This window comes from Diuraphis noxia, unplaced genomic scaffold (genome assembly GCF_037042655.1).
Source record: "Diuraphis noxia isolate RWA-SAM2 unplaced genomic scaffold, SU_Dnox_SAM2 contig0004, whole genome shotgun sequence".
Taxonomy (NCBI): Eukaryota; Metazoa; Arthropoda; class Insecta; order Hemiptera; family Aphididae; genus Diuraphis; species Diuraphis noxia.
Window position 1 is genome coordinate 1639884 of NW_028301714.1, and position 12179 is coordinate 1652062.

Sequence of the window (12179 nt, forward strand, 5' to 3'; positions counted from 1 at the left end):
TTTTTCCCAAATTTTTTATCTATTTTTTGTATTCACCCAAATGTATTGTAAATACGTGTTTTAGATGTAAAATAATGTGAACTTAACGATAAAAATATAAAAAGTATGATTAGTTCAATACAAATGACTTTAAACGATATTTAGCGGAATTATCACCATTTTTTACCCAATTTTTTCCCAAATTTTTTTTCTATTTTTTGTATTCACCCAAATGTATTTTAAATACGTGTTTTAGATGTAAAATAATGTGAACTTAACGTTAAAAATATAAAAAGTATGATTAGTTTAATAGAAATGACTAAAGACGATATTTAGCGGATTCATCACCTGTATTTCAAAATATTTTTACGACCTTTTATATTCACCCAAATGTATTGTAAAGACGTGTTTTAGATGTAAAATAATGTGAACTTAACGATAAAAATATAAAAAGTATGATTAGTTCAATACAAATGACTTTAAACGATATTTAGCGGAATTATCACCATTTTTTACCCTTTTTTTTCCCAAATTTTTTTTCTATTTTTTGTATTCACCCAAATGTATTTTAAATACGTGTTTTAGATGTAAAATAATGTGAACTTAACGATAAAAATATAAAAAGTATGATTAGTTCAATACAAATGACTTTAAACGATATTTAGCGGAATTATCACCATTTTTTACCCAATTTTTTCCCAAATTTTTTTTCTATTTTTTGTATTCACCCAAATGTATTGTAAATACGTGTTTTAGATGTAAAATAATGTGAACTTAACGTTAAAAATATAAAAAGTATGATTAGTTTAATAGAAATGACTAAAGACGATATTTAGCGGATTCATCACCTGTATTTCAAAATATTTTTACGACCTTTTATATTCACCCAAATGTATTGTAAAGACGTGTTTTAGATGTAAAATAATGTGAAATTAACGATAAAAATATAAAAAGTATGATTAGTTCAATACAAATGACTTTAAACGATATTTAGCGGAATTATCACCATTTTTTACCAAATTTTTTCCCAAAGTTTTTTTCTATTTTTTGTATTCACCCAAATGTATTTTAAATACGTGTTTTAGATGTAAAATAATGTGAACTTAACGATAAAAATATAAAAAGTATGATTAGTTCAATACAAATGACTTTAAACGATATTTAGCGGAATTATCACCATTTTTTACCAAATTTTTTCCCAAATTTTTTATCTATTTTTTGTATTCACCCAAATGTATTGTAAATACGTGTTTTAGATGTAAAATAATGTGAACTTAACGATAAAAATATAAAAAGTATGATTAGTTCAATACAAATGACTTTAAACGATATTTAGCGGAATTATCACCATTTTTTACCCAATTTTTTCCCAAATTTTTTTTCTATTTTTTGTATTCACCCAAATGTATTTTAAATACGTGTTTTAGATGTAAAATAATGTGAACTTAACGTTAAAAATATAAAAAGTATGATTAGTTTAATAGAAATGACTTAAGACGATATTTAGCGGATTCATCACCTCTATTTCAAAATTTTTTTACGACCTTTTATATTCACCCAAATTTATCTTAAACACGTGTTTTAGATGTAAAATAATGTGAACTTAACGTTAAAAATATAAAAAGTATGAGTAGTTTAATAGAAATGACTTAAGACGATATTTAGCGGATTCATCACCTGTATTTCAAAATTTTTTTACGACCTTTTATATTCACCCAAATGTATTGTAAAGACGTGTTTTAGATGTAAAATTATGTGAACTTAACGATAAAAATATAAAAAGTATGATTAGTTTAATAGAAATGACTAAAGACGATATTTAGCGGATTCATCACCTGTATTTCAAAATATTTTTACGACCTTTTATATTCACCCAAATGTATTGTAAAGACGTGTTTTAGATGTAAAATAATGTGAACTTAACGATAAAAATATAAAAAGTATGATTAGTTCAATACAAATGACTTTAAACGATATTTAGCGGAATTATCACCATTTTTTACCCAATTTTTTCCCTAATTTTTTTTCTATTTTTTGTATTCACCCAAATGTATTTTAAATACGTGTTTTAGATGTAAAATAATGTGAACTTAACGTTAAAAATATAAAAAGTATGATTAGTTTAATAGAAATGACTTAAGACGATATTTAGCGGATTCATCACCTCTATTTCAAAATTTTTTTACGACCTTTTATATTCACCCAAATTTATCTTAAACACGTGTTTTAGATGTAAAATAATGTGAACTTAACGTTAAAAATATAAAAAGTAAGATTAGTTCAATACAAATGACTTTAAACGATATTTAGCGGAATTATCACCATTTTTTACCCAATTTTTTCCCAAATTTTTTTTCTATTTTTTGTATTCACCCAAATGTATTGTAAATACGTGTTTTAGATGTAAAATAATGTGAACTTAACGTTAAAAATATAAAAAGTATGATTAGTTTAATAGAAATGACTAAAGACGATATTTAGCGGATTCATCACCTGTATTTCAAAATATTTTTACGACCTTTTATATTCACCCAAATGTATTGTAAAGACGTGTTTTAGATGTAAAATAATGTGAACTTAACGATAAAAATATAAAAAGTATGATTAGTTCAATACAAATGACTTTAAACGATATTTAGCGGAATTATCACCATTTTTTACCAAATTTTTTCCCAAATTTTTTTTCAATTTTTTGTATTCACCCAAATGTATTGTAAATACGTGTTTTAGATGTAAAATAATGTGAACTTAACGATAAAAATATAAAAAGTATGATTAGTTCAATACAAATGACTTTAAACGATATTTAGCGGAATTATCACCATTTTTTACCAAATTTTTTCCCAAATTTTTTATCTATTTTTTGTATTCACCCAAATGTATTGTAAATACGTGTTTTAGATGTAAAATAATGTGAACTTAACGATAAAAATATAAAAAGTATGATTAGTTCAATACAAATGACTTTAAACGATATTTAGCGGAATTATCACCATTTTTTACCCAATTTTTTCCCAAATTTTTTTTCTATTTTTTGTATTCACCCAAATGTATTTTAAATACGTGTTTTAGATGTAAAATAATGTGAACTTAACGTTAAAAATATAAAAAGTATGATTAGTTTAATAGAAATGACTTAAGACGATATTTAGCGGATTCATCACCTCTATTTCAAAATTTTTTTACGACCTTTTATATTCACCCAAATTTATCTTAAACACGTGTTTTAGATGTAAAATAATGTGAACTTAACGTTAAAAATATAAAAAGTATGATTAGTTTAATAGAAATGACTTAAGACGATATTTAGCGGATTCATCACCTGTATTTCAAAATTTTTTTACGACCTTTTATATTCCCCCAAATGTATTGTAAAGACGTGTTTTAGATGTAAAATTATGTGAACTTAACGATAAAAATATAAAAAGTATGATTAGTTTAATAGAAATGACTAAAGACGATATTTAGCGGATTCATTACCTGTATTTCAAAATATTTTTACGACCTTTTATATTCACCCAAATGTATTGTAAAGACGTGTTTTAGATGTAAAATAATGTGAACTTAACGATAAAAATATAAAAAGTATGATTAGTTCAATACAAATGACTTTAAACGATATTTAGCGGAATTATCACCATTTTTTACCAAATTTTTTCCCAAATTTTTTTTCAATTTTTTGTATTCACCCAAATGTATTGTAAATACGTGTTTTAGATGTAAAATAATGTGAACTTAACGATAAAAATATAAAAAGTATGATTAGTTCAATACAAATGACTTTAAACGATATTTAGCGGAATTATCACCATTTTTTACCAAATTTTTTCCCAAATTTTTTATCTATTTTTTGTATTCACCCAAATGTATTGTAAATACGTGTTTTAGATGTAAAATAATGTGAACTTAACGATAAAAATATAAAAAGTATGATTAGTTCAATACAAATGACTTTAAACGATATTTAGCGGAATTATCACCATTTTTTACCCAATTTTTTCCCAAATTTTTTTTCTATTTTTTGTATTCACCCAAATGTATTTTAAATACGTGTTTTAGATGTAAAATAATGTGAACTTAACGTTAAAAATATAAAAAGTATGATTAGTTTAATAGAAATGACTTAAGACGATATTTAGCGGATTCATCACCTCTATTTCAAAATTTTTTTACGACCTTTTATATTCACCCAAATTTATCTTAAACACGTGTTTTAGATGTAAAATAATGTGAACTTAACGTTAAAAATATAAAAAGTATGATTAGTTTAATAGAAATGACTTAAGACGATATTTAGCGGATTCATCACCTGTATTTCAAAATTTTTTTACGACCTTTTATATTCCCCCAAATGTATTGTAAAGACGTGTTTTAGATGTAAAATTATGTGAACTTAACGATAAAAATATAAAAAGTATGATTAGTTTAATAGAAATGACTAAAGACGATATTTAGCGGATTCATTACCTGTATTTCAAAATATTTTTACGACCTTTTATATTCACCCAAATGTATTGTAAAGACGTGTTTTAGATGTAAAATAATGTGAACTTAACGATAAAAATATAAAAAGTATGATTAGTTCAATACAAATTACTTTAAACGATATTTAGCGGAATTATCACCATTTTTTACCAAATTTTTTTTCTATTTTTTGTATTCACCCAAATGTATTGTAAACACGTTTTTTAGATGTAAAATAATGTGAACTTAACGATAAAAATATAAAAAGTATGATTAGTTCAATACAAATGACTTTAAACGATATTTAGCGGAATTATCACCATTTTTTACCCTTTTTTTTCCCAAATTTTTTTTCTATTTTTTGTATTCACCCAAATGTATTTTAAATACGTGTTTTAGATGTAAAATAATGTGAACTTAACGATAAAAATATAAAAAGTATGATTAGTTCAATACAAATGACTTTAAACGATATTTAGCGGAATTATCACCATTTTTTACCAAATTTTTTTTCTATTTTTTGTATTCACCCAAATGTATTGTAAATACGTGTTTTAGATGTAAAATAATGTGAACTTAACGTTAAAAATATAAAAAGTATGATTAGTTTAATAGAAATGACTAAAGACGATATTTAGCGGATTCATCACCTGTATTTCAAAATATTTTTACGACCTTTTATATTCACCCAAATGTATTGTAAAGACGTGTTTTAGATGTAAAATAATGTGAACTTAACGATAAAAATATAAAAAGTATGATTAGTTCAATACAAATGACTTTAAACGATATTTAGCGGAATTATCACCATTTTTTACCCTTTTTTTTCCCAAATTTTTTTTCTATTTTTTGTATTCACCCAAATGTATTTTAAATACGTGTTTTAGATGTAAAATAATGTGAACTTAACGATAAAAATATAAAAAGTATGATTAGTTCAATACAAATGACTTTAAACGATATTTAGCGGAATTATCACCATTTTTTACCCAATTTTTTCCCAAATTTTTTTTCTATTTTTTGTATTCACCCAAATGTATTGTAAATACGTGTTTTAGATGTAAAATAATGTGAACTTAACGTTAAAAATATAAAAAGTATGATTAGTTTAATAGAAATGACTAAAGACGATATTTAGCGGATTCATCACCTGTATTTCAAAATATTTTTACGACCTTTTATATTCACCCAAATGTATTGTAAAGACGTGTTTTAGATGTAAAATAATGTGAAATTAACGATAAAAATATAAAAAGTATGATTAGTTCAATACAAATGACTTTAAACGATATTTAGCGGAATTATCACCATTTTTTACCAAATTTTTTCCCAAAGTTTTTTTCTATTTTTTGTATTCACCCAAATGTATTTTAAATACGTGTTTTAGATGTAAAATAATGTGAACTTAACGATAAAAATATAAAAAGTATGATTAGTTCAATACAAATGACTTTAAACGATATTTAGCGGAATTATCACCATTTTTTACCAAATTTTTTCCCAAATTTTTTATCTATTTTTTGTATTCACCCAAATGTATTGTAAATACGTGTTTTAGATGTAAAATAATGTGAACTTAACGATAAAAATATAAAAAGTATGATTAGTTCAATACAAATGACTTTCAACGATATTTAGCGGAATTATCACCATTTTTTACCCAATTTTTTCCCAAATTTTTTTTCTATTTTTTGTATTCACCCAAATGTATTTTAAATACGTGTTTTAGATGTAAAATAATGTGAACTTAACGTTAAAAATATAAAAAGTATGATTAGTTTAATAGAAATGACTAAAGACGATATTTAGCGGATTCATCACCTGTATTTCAAAATATTTTTACGACCTTTTATATTCACCCAAATGTATTGTAAAGACGTGTTTTAGATGTAAAATAATGTGAAATTAACGATAAAAATATAAAAAGTATGATTAGTTCAATACAAATGACTTTAAACGATATTTAGCGGAATTATCACCATTTTTTACCAAATTTTTTCCCAAAGTTTTTTTCTATTTTTTGTATTCACCCAAATGTATTTTAAATACGTGTTTTAGATGTAAAATAATGTGAACTTAACGATAAAAATATAAAAAGTATGATTAGTTCAATACAAATGACTTTAAACGATATTTAGCGGAATTATCACCATTTTTTACCAAATTTTTTCCCAAATTTTTTATCTATTTTTTGTATTCACCCAAATGTATTGTAAATACGTGTTTTAGATGTAAAATAATGTGAACTTAACGATAAAAATATAAAAAGTATGATTAGTTCAATACAAATGACTTTAAACGATATTTAGCGGAATTATCACCATTTTTTACCCAATTTTTTCCCAAATTTTTTTTCTATTTTTTGTATTCACCCAAATGTATTTTAAATACGTGTTTTAGATGTAAAATAATGTGAACTTAACGTTAAAAATATAAAAAGTATGATTAGTTTAATAGAAATGACTTAAGACGATATTTAGCGGATTCATCACCTCTATTTCAAAATTTTTTTACGACCTTTTATATTCACCCAAATTTATCTTAAACACGTGTTTTAGATGTAAAATAATGTGAACTTAACGTTAAAAATATAAAAAGTATGAGTAGTTTAATAGAAATGACTTAAGACGATATTTAGCGGATTCATCACCTGTATTTCAAAATTTTTTTACGACCTTTTATATTCACCCAAATGTATTGTAAAGACGTGTTTTAGATGTAAAATTATGTGAACTTAACGATAAAAATATAAAAAGTATGATTAGTTTAATAGAAATGACTAAAGACGATATTTAGCGGATTCATCACCTGTATTTCAAAATATTTTTACGACCTTTTATATTCACCCAAATGTATTGTAAAGACGTGTTTTAGATGTAAAATAATGTGAACTTAACGATAAAAATATAAAAAGTATGATTAGTTCAATACAAATGACTTTAAACGATATTTAGCGGAATTATCACCATTTTTTACCCAATTTTTTCCCTAATTTTTTTTCTATTTTTTGTATTCACCCAAATGTATTTTAAATACGTGTTTTAGATGTAAAATAATGTGAACTTAACGTTAAAAATATAAAAAGTATGATTAGTTTAATAGAAATGACTTAAGACGATATTTAGCGGATTCATCACCTCTATTTCAAAATTTTTTTACGACCTTTTATATTCACCCAAATTTATCTTAAACACGTGTTTTAGATGTAAAATAATGTGAACTTAACGTTAAAAATATAAAAAGTAAGATTAGTTCAATACAAATGACTTTAAACGATATTTAGCGGAATTATCACCATTTTTTACCCAATTTTTTCCCAAATTTTTTTTCTATTTTTTGTATTCACCCAAATGTATTGTAAATACGTGTTTTAGATGTAAAATAATGTGAACTTAACGTTAAAAATATAAAAAGTATGATTAGTTTAATAGAAATGACTAAAGACGATATTTAGCGGATTCATCACCTGTATTTCAAAATATTTTTACGACCTTTTATATTCACCCAAATGTATTGTAAAGACGTGTTTTAGATGTAAAATAATGTGAACTTAACGATAAAAATATAAAAAGTATGATTAGTTCAATACAAATGACTTTAAACGATATTTAGCGGAATTATCACCATTTTTTACCAAATTTTTTCCCAAATTTTTTTTCAATTTTTTGTATTCACCCAAATGTATTGTAAATACGTGTTTTAGATGTAAAATAATGTGAACTTAACGATAAAAATATAAAAAGTATGATTAGTTCAATACAAATGACTTTAAACGATATTTAGCGGAATTATCACCATTTTTTACCAAATTTTTTCCCAAATTTTTTATCTATTTTTTGTATTCACCCAAATGTATTGTAAATACGTGTTTTAGATGTAAAATAATGTGAACTTAACGATAAAAATATAAAAAGTATGATTAGTTCAATACAAATGACTTTAAACGATATTTAGCGGAATTATCACCATTTTTTACCCAATTTTTTCCCAAATTTTTTTTCTATTTTTTGTATTCACCCAAATGTATTTTAAATACGTGTTTTAGATGTAAAATAATGTGAACTTAACGTTAAAAATATAAAAAGTATGATTAGTTTAATAGAAATGACTTAAGACGATATTTAGCGGATTCATCACCTCTATTTCAAAATTTTTTTACGACCTTTTATATTCACCCAAATTTATCTTAAACACGTGTTTTAGATGTAAAATAATGTGAACTTAACGTTAAAAATATAAAAAGTATGATTAGTTTAATAGAAATGACTTAAGACGATATTTAGCGGATTCATCACCTGTATTTCAAAATTTTTTTACGACCTTTTATATTCCCCCAAATGTATTGTAAAGACGTGTTTTAGATGTAAAATTATGTGAACTTAACGATAAAAATATAAAAAGTATGATTAGTTTAATAGAAATGACTAAAGACGATATTTAGCGGATTCATTACCTGTATTTCAAAATATTTTTACGACCTTTTATATTCACCCAAATGTATTGTAAAGACGTGTTTTAGATGTAAAATAATGTGAACTTAACGATAAAAATATAAAAAGTATGATTAGTTCAATACAAATGACTTTAAACGATATTTAGCGGAATTATCACCATTTTTTACCAAATTTTTTCCCAAATTTTTTTTCAATTTTTTGTATTCACCCAAATGTATTGTAAATACGTGTTTTAGATGTAAAATAATGTGAACTTAACGATAAAAATATAAAAAGTATGATTAGTTCAATACAAATGACTTTAAACGATATTTAGCGGAATTATCACCATTTTTTACCAAATTTTTTCCCAAATTTTTTATCTATTTTTTGTATTCACCCAAATGTATTGTAAATACGTGTTTTAGATGTAAAATAATGTGAACTTAACGATAAAAATATAAAAAGTATGATTAGTTCAATACAAATGACTTTAAACGATATTTAGCGGAATTATCACCATTTTTTACCCAATTTTTTCCCAAATTTTTTTTCTATTTTTTGTATTCACCCAAATGTATTTTAAATACGTGTTTTAGATGTAAAATAATGTGAACTTAACGTTAAAAATATAAAAAGTATGATTAGTTTAATAGAAATGACTTAAGACGATATTTAGCGGATTCATCACCTCTATTTCAAAATTTTTTTACGACCTTTTATATTCACCCAAATTTATCTTAAACACGTGTTTTAGATGTAAAATAATGTGAACTTAACGTTAAAAATATAAAAAGTATGATTAGTTTAATAGAAATGACTTAAGACGATATTTAGCGGATTCATCACCTGTATTTCAAAATTTTTTTACGACCTTTTATATTCCCCCAAATGTATTGTAAAGACGTGTTTTAGATGTAAAATTATGTGAACTTAACGATAAAAATATAAAAAGTATGATTAGTTTAATAGAAATGACTAAAGACGATATTTAGCGGATTCATTACCTGTATTTCAAAATATTTTTACGACCTTTTATATTCACCCAAATGTATTGTAAAGACGTGTTTTAGATGTAAAATAATGTGAACTTAACGATAAAAATATAAAAAGTATGATTAGTTCAATACAAATTACTTTAAACGATATTTAGCGGAATTATCACCATTTTTTACCAAATTTTTTTTCTATTTTTTGTATTCACCCAAATGTATTGTAAACACGTTTTTTAGATGTAAAATAATGTGAACTTAACGATAAAAATATAAAAAGTATGATTAGTTCAATACAAATGACTTTAAACGATATTTAGCGGAATTATCACCATTTTTTACCCTTTTTTTTCCCAAATTTTTTTTCTATTTTTTGTATTCACCCAAATGTATTTTAAATACGTGTTTTAGATGTAAAATAATGTGAACTTAACGATAAAAATATAAAAAGTATGATTAGTTCAATACAAATGACTTTAAACGATATTTAGCGGAATTATCACCATTTTTTACCAAATTTTTTTTCTATTTTTTGTATTCACCCAAATGTATTGTAAATACGTGTTTTAGATGTAAAATAATGTGAACTTAACGTTAAAAATATAAAAAGTATGATTAGTTTAATAGAAATGACTAAAGACGATATTTAGCGGATTCATCACCTGTATTTCAAAATATTTTTACGACCTTTTATATTCACCCAAATGTATTGTAAAGACGTGTTTTAGATGTAAAATAATGTGAAATTAACGATAAAAATATAAAAAGTATGATTAGTTCAATACAAATGACTTTAAACGATATTTAGCGGAATTATCACCATTTTTTACCAAATTTTTTCCCAAAGTTTTTTTCTATTTTTTGTATTCACCCAAATGTATTTTAAATACGTGTTTTAGATGTAAAATAATGTGAACTTAACGATAAAAATATAAAAAGTATGATTAGTTCAATACAAATGACTTTAAACGATATTTAGCGGAATTATCACCATTTTTTACCAAATTTTTTCCCAAATTTTTTATCTATTTTTTGTATTCACCCAAATGTATTGTAAATACGTGTTTTAGATGTAAAATAATGTGAACTTAACGATAAAAATATAAAAAGTATGATTAGTTCAATACAAATGACTTTAAACGATATTTAGCGGAATTATCACCATTTTTTACCCAATTTTTTCCCAAATTTTTTTTCTATTTTTTGTATTCACCCAAATGTATTTTAAATACGTGTTTTAGATGTAAAATAATGTGAACTTAACGTTAAAAATATAAAAAGTATGATTAGTTTAATAGAAATGACTTAAGACGATATTTAGCGGATTCATCACCTCTATTTCAAAATTTTTTTACGACCTTTTATATTCACCCAAATTTATCTTAAACACGTGTTTTAGATGTAAAATAATGTGAACTTAACGATAAAAATATAAAAAGTATGATTAGTTCAATACAAATGACTTTAAACGATATTTAGCGGAATTATCACCATTTTTTACCAAATTTTTTTTCTATTTTTTGTATTCACCCAAATGTATTGTAAATACGTGTTTTAGATGTAAAATAATGTGAACTTAACGATAAAAATATAAAAAGTATGATTAGTTCAATACAAATGACTTTAAACGATATTTAGCGGAATTATCACCATTTTTTACCCAATTTTTTCCCAAATTTTTTTTCTATTTTTTGTATTCACCCAAATGTATTTTAAATACGTGTTTTAGATGTAAAATAATGTGAACTTAACGATAAAAATATAAAAAGTATGATTAGTTTAATAGAAATGACTTAAGACGATATTTAGCGGATTCATCACCTCTATTTCAAAATTTTTTTACGACCTTTTATATTCACCCAAATTTATCTTAAACACGTGTTTTAGATGTAAAATAATGTGAACTTAACGTTAAAAATATAAAAAGTATGATTAGTTTAATAGAAATGACTTAAGACGATATTTAGCGGATTCATCACCTGTATTTCAAAATTTTTTTACGACCTTTTATATTCACCCAAATGTATTGTAAAGACGTGTTTTAGATGTAAAATTATGTGAACTTAACGATAAAAATATAAAAAGTATGATTAGTTTAATAGAAATGACTAAAGACGATATTTAGCGGAATTATCACCATTTTTTACCAAATTTTTTCCCAAATTTTTTTTCAATTTTTTGTATTCACCCAAATGTATTGTAAATACGTGTTTTAGATGTAAAATAATGTGAACTTAACGATAAAAATATAAAAAGTATGATTAGTTCAATACAAATGACTTTAAACGATATTTAGCGGAATTATCACCAT